Raw genomic sequence first — 14,695 nt, 5'->3', positions numbered from 1 at the left:
AATATGCAACTCTCCAAATGCCACTCGTAAATAAATCTTCATAGTCTTGAGCAAGGCCTCCATGACTTCAATTATTGTTTCAATTAAATGCTAAATATTTTGGCATGAATAATCCTAGCATGAGGTATATTGGCTTGTTTTGAGAATTTTATAGTTTTTGTGAGACTCCCATATAACAACGTTTTTATGCTTTAGTGGATTCAATGCACTACTCATTTGTGAATTTCCACCCACTCTGTTCAGTTGTAAGCTTCACACACAAACACTATGTTTCTGGTGTTCATCACTAACACCTCATATCTGATCTTTGCCACACATCTCATTCTGCATATCTCACTATACCTATCTTCTGAGAGCATCTTACAAGTATCGCGCACAGCAGGCCTGTTTACATTGGTAAGCATCTCTCTTCCACAAAAAAAACTCCATATCCCATTTTTGTGAGCTTCCCACACAAGGCCGATTCCTATTGCAACTGTATCTCTGAGTGCTTCTTATATTTTTGTGGAAGATAATGCAATTTGAGTGCACTCTACACCCTTATCATCCATCTGCAATAACGCTTTTAATAGATTAGAAAACAAACGTTTCTGTATTGTGTTGTATACTTTGTGAAGCATTAAGGATTTCTTTACCTTGCAGTCACAGAAAAGCAGGCGATAAAATTCCTGTGTTTGAAAAACTACTCTCGCTCTCCTTCTTGTGCCCGGCTAAACCAGGGGTTTCCAAAAGGGATCCAATTTACTTTAATACTCAGAAACACAGAATCCTATATTATACTATTAGACCTGACACCCTTAGGGTGGTCGTCCCCCAAACCTTTTGCTTATTTACCTCCTCCTTTTGCTTATTCTTTTTGTTGACCTTAGGACTCAGAGCACTTCACCACTGCTGATCAGTGCTAAAGTGCATTTTTTTCTCCCGCAAACATGGTAACAATGGTGTATACACAACCAGCATATTTAATTTACTTATAAATGCCTTATTACAGTGGTATACCATATACCCAGGGCATGTAAATTAAATGCTGCTAGTTGTTCTGCAGCATTGTTGGTGCCACCCAGACAAGCAGCCCTTCAAACATGTCTCAGGCCTGCCACTGAAGAGCCTGTGTGTGCAGTTTTACTGCCATGTAAACTTGGTATTAAAAACCCCCTTGCCAAGCCTTAAACTTCTCTTTTATTACACATACCAGGGGTGTCTAAGACCCATTTCTGGCCTCCAGGGACGACTTTTTGAAGTTTTTAGATTTAAGGGGGCAAAGTCACTTCCACCCAGCCCAAGGTGCTAATTATAGGCCATAGAGCCCAGAGTCACATCACATTTCTAGTTCTGGACCCAAGGACCCCATAGTGTACCTCAGATGACATTGCAGGAGTGCCTATGACCCATTTCTAGACTCCAGGGGTGACTTTTTGAAGTTTTTGGGTTTAAGGGAGCAAAGTCACTTCTTCCACCCAGCCCAAGGTGTTCAAAATCGGGTACGATATCAGGTTTTTCCTTTGGCTGGAAGCTGGAAAAAAAACTTCATATAATACCAAGAGTTTGATCTATTGGCATTGTAAATGACAATGGCTTTTATTTATGTGTTCATCATCAAAACAGATAAATAAAAGGCATTGTCATTTTCAATGCCTATAGCTTAATCTTTCGCAAAGGCGAGACCTATTGCATTGCAAGTGCTTGTTAACTAAGTATCTTCTTCTTGGAGGTCCTTTGCTCTTTGCCAGTTTCTCTATCTCCCTCTACTTTGCCAACCTCTCTTTCCACTATTTTGACTTCTACTCCTGAAGCAACTCCCATTTACACATTGTCTTTGCTCTCCAAAATATGGCTAGAGATAAAACTAGGTTGGAACTTCACTGGGAAACAGATTTGGGATGTATCTGGCCTATATCTTGCTGGAACAAAATATGGGATAGAATCCATAAGATTTCTAGGACCGTGGCTACTACTCAAACATTACTATTTATGTATTGTAAACTATATCATACCCCCAATACCACTGTCAAATTTTCCAAGGATATTAATACAAAATGTTTGTCATGTGAATGTCCCTAAGGAGCTCTTATGCACCTTCAGGAGTTCCAGGCACTGTATCAACATTGCAATGGATTTCTTTTGAGTGGTCCTGATGCAAATGATGAAGGATGCAAAATATGCTCTAAGAATGCTGAAGATGAAACGCGGTCGATGAGGGTCTTCCTGCAGGGATTCCTCAGTGTACGAAGATCGTGAGGGGTCCTGATTACATGGTGGACATCCCACGAAGTCCTCTTCTGTCTGGCTGAAGTCCACGTATGACTGGACAACCAGTTGCCGTTTTCACGGACACAGGTCAATCCATCCTACGTCATTAACTTTCCTTCTGAGGGAGCAAGCAATTCTCCAACAGCACTACCAGGTTCAGCAAACTCAGGTGCAACTTGGTGCTGCATGGTGGCGGTGGTAGTGGTTGAAGGACTTTGAGCTACCGACTTGCCCCAACAGGCTTCTCCAGGGGTTATGTCTCTGTGCAGCAAACATGAGCACAGTCAGCTGGAGTCTCTTGGCTTGACTTGGCTCTGGAGACAGCTTCTCCTTGAGCAGAACACAACAGGCACAGTCCCCCTCTTTGCTAACCACGAGGTAAAGCAGGTAAAGTCCTCATTAGTGCATCCTCTCTGTGATGGGCCCTCTGTGCAGCAGAGCAGTCCTCCTTCGGTCCTTCTTCTAAGTCAGTCGATATTGATGTCTGAGAGCCAGGAGTACCCTCTTTTCTGGTCGTAAAGGGCCCTCAAGGCAGGATGTGGTTGCCTCCCACCTGGTGACCTCTTCCTGTGGAGTGTGGCATTTGACTATCTCATGATGAAACATTCTGTCAATTGCCAAGATGGCAAAACACCTTTCTTGTTGTTCAGAACTCCTTAGCCCACCCCAGGGTGTTACTAGGTCAGGGCTACCCATCCCTGGGGAAAACAGTTTTAAAAAGATGCTAGATGCAGGTAATACTTTGAGTGAAGTATTTATTCAGGAGCATCTTGTAGTGCGGACTGACAGGGATGAAGGCCCACATAAACTGTCTTTCCCTATTTAGTGTAAACATTCCTATCTCATTCACAATATTCACTGCACGTTCTACTTTCCACCAACCCAACAAGAAACAGATCCCAACACTTCTTTCCCTCACACAATAATAATAATAACTATGCATATTATAACTATACAATACGTAGCATGCTGATAAAGGACACAAACAAATTACTTATATATTTGAACTAAGCTACTGCAATTTATGTTCACTACTTCATATGATATTTCTTTTATAAAACTATATATTACAAAGGGATAAGAAAACAAGGAAATTAACTCCTTATCATGGCTTCAAGACATGTGCACACTAATTCATGCAATGCGTCTTTCCTTAGCATAAATATTAATCCTGAAGCTTGGAAGGTAGGTTGGGACTCCTGCTTGATCTTCTTAAGACAACATCCAGGCTCATCTCTTGCTTCTGCTTCAAAGCTCCAGGCTCACACTCTCTGCGAACCACAGATAACTTACCTTGTATCCTCCAATGTTGCTGAATACCTACTGACCTGAACCACCCTCTTCAGTGGCGAAAATCATGTAATCCTCTTCTCTCCCTTAAATGGACTTTAGACTTGTGCATAATCTTCTTCAACAACATCAAGTACCTTGCTTTCAGAAGGGCATACTCGCTTGGAGCATTCTCTTTGCCTCTCCTTCCCCCCATTAAAAACAAAAGCGGATCCAATCAGTTTTTTCCATGCCCAATCTATTCGATTGTGACCCATGTAATCTCCTTTGAGCAACACAAAGGGAGAAACCTAGGTTTCTGCACTGGCTGTAGTATGAAGAGCCTAGATCAAATTCTTTGCTTCTTGCATTTAGTTCATACCACTCGTAACGGACAATAGTATGATCTCTTTAATTATTTTGTTGCAGCACTCGACCAAACCATTGCTTCTTGGGTGATACATGGAGGTTGTAATGTGTTTGTCACCAAAACTAGACAGAAAAGCTTGAAAAACTGGTTTCCTCTCTCTGCTTCCTGTGTCAGCCCATCTACCACAACAATGTGGCAGCCCTCCTTCCTAATGTTACACATCTGCCCCTCAAAGCCTGCTTCACTTTTGAAGACTGCCATTTTGGGGTAAACACCCAGTGGCGCCCTGCAGGAGGGAGGTGACTGATTCCAGGTTTACAAACCAAAATGTTCTCATTCATGAGAGTCAGTAACATTTCTTTTCAGGAGGGCAGAATGCTGTCTCGTGGAAAAGGCTCAAAATGTGCCCTCGAAGACTTAGGAGTTCTAAAGGTAACAAAGTGGCAGCTTTGCTAAAGCTTCACACTGAAACATGTTAAATTAATTTCAACTTTAGACACAAGTTGGGCTTAATGTATAAAGTTGCTTGATAACTTGGGGTGCCCACTTTGGTTGCACCATTTACGAGCTAGCACGACTGAAGGGTCAGCGTAACCCTGTACTCGACAATTTGGCAACAAAGTCCTTCTACAGTAATAACAGTAGTTTTGTAGGATTTACTGTCAGGGCATGTACAGTACATGTCCTGTCTGTGTCTCATATCATATATCACACCCTGCCTTTAAGACTCAACAGGCCTACCACAGGGGCGACTTACACACATGTACTGAGGAAGTGGTGGCTTTGCCAGTGATTTTAATGACAAAGTTGGGATAGCAGTGTGGGACTGCTATCGAAGTCTGCAGTGGGAGACTGGGGCACTCATTTTACTAGGGTGACCTCCAGGGTGGCACAACATGTGCTACAAGCCCTGGGGTGCCCCTCAAACGTACATGTCCTGTGCGCCAGGGTATCATTAACTAGGGACTTAATTATAAGTTAGCCATTTCCAATTGGGTACAGCCAATTTGACATACACTTTAGGGTCAGAGCACTGGCACTGAGGTCTGGTAAGCAGGCCCAGTACAATCTCCGAGTTGAAAAACCCGCTAGCAGCAGTGGAAAAACTTGGGGGGTGACCATACAAAAAGAGGTATTTTCCTGTAGGCGCCATAGCAGCACGTCCTTTTCTAGGACAGGAATCTGTGAAAGCAGGGCATCTCCGCCGAAGGTCCGGCAGGCAGGCTGGCAGCACTCTTCCTTTTTGGGTCGGGTCCTGGGAAGGGTGATCAGGGTCCTACTTTGGGGAGATGAAAGGAGCAGAGACCACTGTGACAGCTCGATCCACATCTTGGGAGAGCCCCAAGGTGATTGAAAATCAAACAACCCTCCTACAGATACAGTCCCAGGAGGAGCCCAGGGAGCCACCAACTTCATTCAAAGAGTCAAGTAGAAATGTCTCCTACAGTTCTCATCAATTCTTGCATCTCGCTGCATTCCTCACCTATGTGTGAGCCAAGTGATTCATCACCAAAGGTCCTAGGCATTTTCAATCAATCAATCATTGTATTTATAAAGCGCACTACTTACCCATGAGGGTCTCAAGGCGCTGAGGGGAGGGGGTGTTGCTACTGCTTGAAGAGCCAGGTCTTGAGGAGTCTTCTGAAGGTGAGCAGGTCCTGGGTCTGCCGTAGGTGGGTGGGGAGGTTGTTTCAGGTTTTGATGGGGAGGAAGGAGAAGGATCTGCCACCTGTGGTTGTTCGTTGGATGCGGGGGACAGCGGCGAGGGAGAGGCCGGTGGACCGGAGCAGGCGGGTGAGGGTGTAGAAGGTGAGTCGGCCGTTGAGGTAGGCTGGTCTGGTGTTGTGGAGGGCTTTGTGTGCGTGGGTGAGTAGCGTGAAGGTGATTCTCTTTTTTACGGGGAGCCAATGCAGGTCTCTCGGTGGGGGGTGATGTGGCTGCAGCGTAGGACGTTGAGGAGCAGTCGAGCGGAGGCGTTTTGGATGCGTTGCAGTCATCGCAGGTGTTTGGCCGGGATACCTAGAGATACGTAGAGTGCGTTGCCTCAGTCCAGCCTGCTGCTGACGAGGGCCTGGGCCACAGTTCTTCTTGTTTCGGTGGGGATCCACTTGTAGATCCTGCAGAGCATGCGGAGGGTGTTGTAGCAGGAGGAGGAGACGGAGTTGCCCTGCTTTGACATGCAGAAGTCGAAGATGAATCCCAGGTTGCGTGCGTGGTCAGTGGGTGTCGGTGCTGTTCCTATCGTGGTTGGCCACCAGGAGTCGTCCCAGTCTGAGGGGGTGGATCAGAGGATGAGGACCTCCATCTTGTCCAAAATCAGCTTCAGTCGGTTGCTCCTCATCCATTCTGCTACGGCCTTCATTCCTTCAGGGAGGTTAGTTTTGGCGGTGTCCGGGTCCTTGGTGAGGGAGAGGATCAGATGGGTTTGTCGGCGTAGGAGATTATGTTGCGCTCGTGTTGGCGCGCGACGTGGGCAAGGCGCCCCTGTAGACGTTGAACAGCGTCGGGCTGAGGGAAGAGCCCTGGGGTATGCTGCAGATGATGATGGTGGCTTCAGAGTGGAAGGGGGGAGGTGGACGCTCTTGGTACTCCCAAAGAGGAACAATGTGGTCCAGTCTAGGGCCTTCACTTGGATTCCGGTATCTTGGAGGCGTGTCTTTAGTGTGCGGTGGCAGACCATGTTGAAAGCGGCTGACAGGTCTAGGCGGATGAGGGCTGATGTCTCGCCGTTGTCTAGTTAAATCCTGATGTCGTCTGTGGCGGCGATGAGGGCTGTCTTGGTGCTGTGGTTTCTTCGGAACCCAGACTGGGATAGGGCTGGGATGATTATGTCCCCGAGGTAGCGGGTCAGTTGCGTGTTGACGACTTTCTAACGACCTTCGCCGGGAACGAGAGCAGGGAGATAGGCTGAAAGTTCTTAAGGTCCTTGGGGTCCGCCTTGGGCTTCTTGAGAAGGGCGATGCTTCCAATTTTCCGGAAATGTGGCTGTCGCGAGGGAGATGTTGATTACTTTCCTAAGTTGGGGTGCAATGGCTGCGTCTGCTTTCTTGAATATCTTGCGTGTTTCGTCATCCTTTACATTGGTCCAGGAAGTCAGGCGGTTGATGCGGGTGGTGTTGAAACTGTCATGGATGTCAGCTATCTTGCGGTGGAAGAAGGTGGCCAGTGAGTCGCACAGTTCTTGTGAGGGCGGGATGTCGTTGGCGTTGGTGCTGGGGTTGGAGAAATCCTTGACGATGTTGAAGAGTTCTTTGCTGTCGTGTGCGTTGTTGTCCAGGCGGTCTTTGAAGGACGATCTCTTTGCTGATCTGATGAGGTGGTGATGTCTGCGGGTGCCGTCCTTGTGGGCTGCGTAGCTGTCCGATGTTAGTTCGTGGAGCAATTTCTTCTCCAGTTTCTGGCATGTTTGTTTGGAGGTCTGGAGCATTTCGGTGAACCAGGCGGCTTTCTTGCTGGTGCGGCTGTTGGATGGTTTCTTGAGAGGGGCGAGGGTGTTGGCGCACTCGAATCATTGTTTGAAGTTGCGGGCGGCGTTGTCTGGGTCGGTGGGCAGGTTCTGGACAAGGGGGCTGGCCAGCTGGTCTTTGGTGACTTTGCTCCAGCAGCGGCGGGGCAGTTGTTGGGTATGATGGTGTGTGGTGGGCTTCTTGTAGGTTAAATGGATGCAGCGGTGATCGGTCCAATAGAGTTCAGTGGTGTGGTCGAAGGAGACGTGGGTGCTTGTGGAGAAGATGGGGTCGAGCGTTTGGCCGGCGGCGTGGGTGGGTGCGGTGACCAGTTGTCTGAGGCCGAGGTTGATGATCAGGGTGGCGGAGTTGTCGTCATTGTTGTTCTTGGGGTAGAAGTTCAGGTCTCCGAGGAGGATGTAGTCCGTGGAAGTGAGTCCGTGGGTGCTGACAAGGTCAGCAATGGAGTCGCTGAACTGTGGCCCTGGTCCGGGGGGTCTGTAGATGAGGGCTCCTCTGTAGGTGGTGTTGGGGTTGGCGTGGATCCAGAAGTGCAGGTGTTTAGCGGTGCTGAGGGTGTCCTCTGAGTGTGTGGAGACCTTAAGGGAGGACTTGTGGACGATGGATATTCCTCCTCCTATTCAGTTGGTGCGGTGTCTGCTGGAGATTTTGTAGCCGTCCGGGACGGCTATGGCGATGCCGGGTGCAGAGGAGTCGTTCAACCAGGTCTCGGTCAGGAAGGCGCTGTCTGGGGCAGAGGTGTGGAGCAGGTCCCAGAGCTCGACGGCGTGTTTGTGTGCGGAGCGTGTGTTCAAGAGTATGCAGAGGAGGTGAACAAGTCCAGTCTTTGGTGGTTTGGTGGCTCTGTTGCAGGTGAATCTGCAGTTGCGGCAGGAGAAGGGTCCCTGGGTGCGTTTCAGGGTGGCTGGATCCAGGTGTGGTGTCGCCTGGCGTTGAGTGAGTGGAGAGTGCTGGCGTCGTACTGGAGTCTGGCGTCATGGCGGTCGCAGGGTCCAGGGGTTCTTGCGCTGGGCGCAGTCCAGGCGTGAACGGGCGCAGACGAGCTTGCCTCTGGTCACCTCCGGTGCACCAGCGGCGTGCCTGCTGCGCGCGGCCACGCAGTGGCCGCCATTTGAGGCGGGGAGGGAGGAAGAGCAGCAGCAGGGAGGTGGGAGCGGGGCGGCGAACGGACGGCGGGGGGTGGGCCGCAGGGGAGCAGCGGCGGGATCGGCAGAAGGTACAGAAGAGAAAAAAGGGGGGCAAGGGGGAGACTAGCAGGACGCAAGGGCAAGAAAGGCAAAACGAAGTACAAAACAGGAGAAAATGCACAAAAGAGCACAAAACAGTGGCAACAATGAACTCAGCTACAGGGCCACAGAAGACAGACAGCAGCCATCAGGGGGCACAGCAGGATCGAACTCACGCTCAGAGCGGCAGCGAGGGGGGTGAGGCGCTGGCACACAGGTGGAGCTGTGCGGCAGGAGGGGACGGACCTGGCCAGCGAGCAGGCCTTCAGAGTGTTCACCTACCAGGAGCACAGGAGAGGCAGGAGTAAGGTGGCACCACCCATCTCCACCACAGGATGTTTCAGCACCCTGAAAGGTTTCCCTTCTGGGAGTTTACCTTGATTCAAAAAAATGGAAGTTACCTGTTGGTCGGCCTGGGAGCCCCACCCCACACCATCTGGCAGGTGAGCACTCCCATGGTACTGGAGGCAGGCAGCTCTGCCATCAAGTAGATCTCTTCCACCACTCGAAGCTACAACTGCATGTGGCATTTGGGGTTTATGCACAGAAGAGCTTTGAGCAGCACCACATCTCTGCTGTGAAACGCTGGGAGTTTCCCTTGTGACCCCTACTCTTCTCAACTTGAATGTCCTGACTGGGTGGGATCAGGCGCAGAAGGGAACTGGAGGCAGGGGGCTGTTTGACGTCTGACCTGTGGCTCAATCAGAGCTTTCCACGCGCCAGAAGCAGAGACCGACTTTTGATTGCTTCTACAGGGTGCCTGGAAAATTTACATTGTCTGGGAAGGCCTACCAGACGAAAAGCAGATTACGCATTCCATCTCCCTACTAGTACATGCAACCTGGGTGACAGAGGGTAATGTTGGAGGAAATATATCCAACCTCCTAAAGCCTGGCTGCACCTCAAGCTTCAAATGAGCTGTCATCGGGGCATCTAGAGCAGCTTGGAATGGTGAATACTGAATCATGCCCAAGAATTATGTGTCTCGCTTCTTTATTTTTATTCATGACATATTTCACCACTTAGCATGATAAATGTTGTTCAGGAGTAATTTCACACATCCCTAGTCATGATGTTTCATAATAAACAGATCAGACCTATGTTAGTGAGAGCCTCATTCAGGCTGATGTTTCCCAATGAACCAAACTGATCGTTGGAATGTTACTATAGCTAACTAACACCTAATGTACTAAACATGAGGCAACAATTGTACTAAGCATAAGACAACAGTTGTACATTAATAAAATGACAAACATTTGGCAAAACAATATACAACCCTCCAAAAAAGGATTTAACAAATGCACATTTTCTACCTTCTGGGTTTATCAGTGATAAGCAATACCAAAACCTTTTCCTACACCAGTAATCTGTGAATTTAAATGTAACATACTGTCATAACCATTCACCCTTAAAGGCATAGTGGCATTAACACATGCTCTTCACAATATTTGTCAAACCTACTGGTCTTGTCATTAATTTCATAATAAACAGAACATCGGTTTGTCACTGTAACTAACCCAGTCTTGCTGTATTGAGACACTTTGGCAAAAGGCAAAAAATGAAATACAAACACTCTTTTTTCAGCTGAAGTAAAAAGCTTCTGTCCAATCACACGCTGTACTCAAGGCAACAACCACGTGGGTGAAGCTAAAGTCCTTCTTTCAGTAATGCTACTTAAATCTCTTTTTCTATTAATTACATAAGGAAGAGTGACAAGTGTTTGGACAGACCTATAAATATTGATGTTCTGCTAGATTAGAAATGCGTCTTGAACTCCGAGTAACATTCCTAGTAATATATGTTCTGCCATCCGAATTTGATGAGTGGGTACTTCTGTTCCATAGGCCTATGAACCAGCATGGTTCAGCCTATTATTAACTTTCCATTGTGCTATTACAATGATATTTACCTACCTCTCCCAGTTAAAACATGCAGTACTTTACAGCGAGTTCACCGCAGTGTCACCGTGCTGATGGATGTAATGAGAAATGTGCTCACATGACAGGCAAGCAATCTGTTCAGCAAGTCATTCATTTTAGTGTTCTATAAAGTATCAGAAAAGTTGAGTGACAAAGAAGTTCTGTTAGGAAGACTTAGACCAGCAACTACACTCTGCCTGCATCCTTCTCCGATTAAATTATTTAATTTGGCGTAAGGCATCCTTCAGAGGAGCACACCTCTGTGAAACAAACTATTGCTTTGTATTTGATTGTTGTCAATTTGTGACAGATAGAAACCGGCAAATACAATTGCTAAATAAACAAAAGGAATAATTAAATCCAGTGGCTAAAGTGCCTAAAAAGTGTGGAAACTCTAATCCCGAGTACAAATCGGTTGGGGTCAGTGAGTGTGGGATCGGGGTCAAACATGTGATTAAAAAGAAGAAAATATTCTGTAACTAGTCTTTCACCTTCAGATAGCTGCTTATAACATAACACAGACTGTCTGAAAAGGGGGGCTTGGTCCACTGCAGTCAGGAAGGACCTGCTAACAATGAACAAAAGAGTGACCTGGCCTGCTGTTTGATTAGAGCTGTTTTAAAAAATAAAACGGTCTAAGACCTTTATCTTATTCGAATGATCTGATGCAATTTAATTACTTTATACAGAACAACCATTAAGATAATAACACATTGTATAACCATGCCTTGTCAAAAGATACTATGTTTCACCAATAGCATATTACATTTTTGAAACATAAAACAAACATTGTTGACATTAGACAACCTAATTACTACATTATAACCAGTAAAAAACAATTCAAAACATAACAGCCAATTGTATCCATAAATTCATATTTTTTTGATAATTAACTACAAAGGCTGTAGACCTACTGGGAATACATTAAAACATCTAGGTGGCATGGAAACATTTGAAAAAACATGCACATCATAGACATATGTCACTTAAAGAACCCAGTAGGGGTTAAACGCCGACACGTTTCAAGTCCCTAGCTGGTGTACGGTGACTTTTAAACATCGTAATACTCCTTTGCTTAAGAGAGAGTCTCTTCTTTACTTACTCAACCGGAACGCGCTTACTTGTTACAGAGTTGGAATTTTTTCAACTGTGTGAATGAGTCCGATATTGTGGCATTTGCTCTGCTTAAACCAAGTTGCTGTTTGTCGAATGCGAAGAGTATTCTCAGATGCGCTGCAGATAGAGACAGAGGCTTCATTAGTGAGAAAATAAAGTTGGTTTTGTCATTCTGTTGTGCGTGCTTGTAAGATATTTATACCTGGTGAATAGCCGCTTCAGTGTTACGATTCAAGCTGAGCACAGCATGCTCAGCTTGAATCCACCCAGGAAGTCAGACAAAGATTGGAGCAACATAGAACCAGAATAAAGGCAAAAGTAGCCACTGCTCCCATGGTCAGCCACTTAATCGAAATGAATCCTACTGAAAGCGATTTCAAATGGACATTTCTAAGTGTTATTAGGCAGAATACCAGAGGTGGCGATATTGAAACGACACTGTCATGGAAGGAAGCCTATTTAATATCTATATTCAACAGGATCCTCTAGGCTAGGGACTTAATTGAACTCTCTGAAATTGGCAGATTCTGAACACGCCGCCAAATGTACACAGCATCTCATCCTGGCCGTAATTGTCAAAGGGACTACATATCCCAGAACGCAACTGACATCTGAGCCTGGTCATTAATATACCTGGATATCTGGTTTTCAACTTCAAACGTTGAAACATTTCGTGAGGGACGAACAAGTGAATTGTAACACTGAAGCGGCTATTCACCATATCTTACGAGCGCTCTCAACAGAAAAATAAAACCAGCTTTATTTTCTCACTAATGAAGCCTCTGTCTCTGTCTGCAGCGTGTCTGAGAATCCTTTTTGCATACGACAAACAGCAACTTGGTTTAAGCAAAGCAAATTGCCACAATCACACAGTTGAAAAATTCCAACTCTGTAACAAGTAAGTACGTTCAGATTAAGCACGTACGGAACGGACTCTCTCTTAAGCAAAGGAGTATTATGTTGTTTAATAGTCATCGTACACCTTATTTTTCAGAATGGGGCAATTATTGAAATAACGAGGCCCCCAGTAAAAAAGCACTTATAACTGCCACCCTCTCCTTGAAAGCAATAAAATGTAAGTCCTACATCCTCTGATGCTTATCACAAAATGATTTTTTTAGTACCAAACAGCTCATAAAAGCACTTCCTCATCATGTCTAATTTCATCCTTAGAAATATTCTCGGCTGGAAGGAAAACTTGCACACAAAACTCAGGTACTTTCACTCTCTAAAATTATGCATGGCACTGAAATACTTCAAGTACTTATTTCATTTAGATTTCCCAGTCACAATATTCCAGTCACAAGTCCTGAAGAGAGTCCTCAAATTGAGATAGGGACTTGAAACGCGTCGGCGTTTAACCCTTACTGGGGTCTTTGAGTAACACATGTGTATGTTGAGCATGTTGTTTCAAATGTTTCCATGCCAGCTAGACGTTTAAATGTATTCTCAGTAGGTTTACAGCCTTTGTAGTTAATTGTCAAAAAATGATGAATTTATGGACACAATTGGCTGTTATGTTTTAAATTGTTTTTGACTGGTTATAATGTAGTTATTAGTTTGTCTGATGTCAACAATGTTTGTTTTATGTTTATGTATTTTGTAATCGGTGAAACATCATATCTTTTCACAAGACATAGTTACACAATGTGTTATTATCAGAATGGTTGTTCTGTATAAAGTAATGAAATTGCATCAGACCTTTCGAATAAGATAAAGGTCTTAGACTGTTTTATTTTCTAAAACAGCCCTTTTCAACCAGCAGGTCAGGTCACTTTTTTGTTCATTTACAATATAACACATACATCGTAAATGAAAATTAAATGCAAGCTAAACTAATCAGTGGGAAACGTATTCTTTTACATTATGAAACCTCATTTGGACCAGTTGCAAGCCACCTGCTTTGTTAGCTGGAGAAGGGGAAGATGGCTGTTACTAGGCTGATATATACCAGCAAATTGGGCCTCTAAACAAACTAATTCATGCTGACAAAGAGCACCAAAATTGGTGTCACTGTTACTCAGGGCACCGCTAGATAATGGGGGCTGCAGTTATTTATGGGTGGGTAAAAAATTCAGCTCCACCAGCTGAGTTTGCAGAGTTTTGCCCTCTCACATTACGCTTGTAATGCAGAGTTTCAGAAAAACTGCACCAACTGCTGCATGTACAACAACTTGGTGAACACAAATAAACAATTGGCATCCCATTTTGTCATTTTCAGGTGCTAGATGACACCCAGTTAGACTTTTTCAACGTGGGCAGTCACGTTTGTGGTGGAAAGTTGCCGCTCGAGTAGAAAATCCACTTGAGGGACAGTAAAGAAACAGCACTCTCTGGCACGCCTTGTGGGGCCGTTCAAGCTGATTTTGCAGTGTGGAACAAGCCCCCAGTACCAGAAATCAGTGTGCCATGCCGATTCCGCCCACTCACAGAACTCAAAGAATCATGCGAAGAGTTCTGCCCACTTCTTCTTGTAGTTCTGAGACCTATACATCTTGGTGTGGAGTGGTCTCTTTAGAACTACATAACACTAAGGGCTTGCCCAAGGATCTTTTCATAAACATGTGATGCTGAGAGCAGATATGTCCGTCCCATTGGCTGCAGCAACAGCTCGTAATGTATGAAAATGTTCTGATAACTTACTGATAATCTTCATTACTCCTAGTCCTACCCTGTCATTACAACTAGTGGTGGTTTCACCTCAGAGACTTAAAAACAGCACAGGAGATCTCCAAGTAATTCCTGCCCACCCTCCTGGGTTCTATATAAGGGTAGCTTACCCAAAATCCCCCAGTTATTTCAAAGCATTATCAAAGGCAAAGAGGGAGAGTGGGTTATTTGTGTAATAACTGTGGTGATTACTAATAGTATAAGAGTAATGAAGACTAAGGTAAGTAATCAGGATATCACCTCTAAGGCCCTCGTCCAAGTCATTGCAACTTCAGCTATACCAATTCACATGGCCTTCCATCCATAAAAACACCTGTACCCTTGGGGCCTGATTATGACTTTGGCGGTGGGCGCCAGGTCTACCCTGCCGCTGCACCACCAAAGACATGGTTGGGCTACCTGCCAGAT

The 14,695-nt window shown here is 45.6% G+C and overlaps 1 protein-coding gene and 1 pseudogene across 1 annotated transcript in view; both read right to left on the bottom strand.

Moving 5' to 3' along the window:
* The window catches only part of LOC147701270 (IgGFc-binding protein-like), a 1,577,064-nt gene that overhangs the window by 1,093,053 nt on the left and 469,316 nt on the right, over positions 1-14,695 (bottom strand). The gene's annotated exons all lie outside the window — the stretch shown is intronic.
* Positions 5,252-5,407, bottom strand: LOC147701271 (5.8S ribosomal RNA; annotated as a pseudogene).

Source organism: Lissotriton vulgaris, chromosome 7 (assembly GCF_964263255.1).
Source record: "Lissotriton vulgaris chromosome 7, aLisVul1.2, whole genome shotgun sequence".
Taxonomy (NCBI): Eukaryota; Metazoa; Chordata; class Amphibia; order Caudata; family Salamandridae; genus Lissotriton; species Lissotriton vulgaris.
Note: the sequence above shows the minus strand (reverse complement) of the source record. Positions and strands in the feature narration are given on the sequence as shown.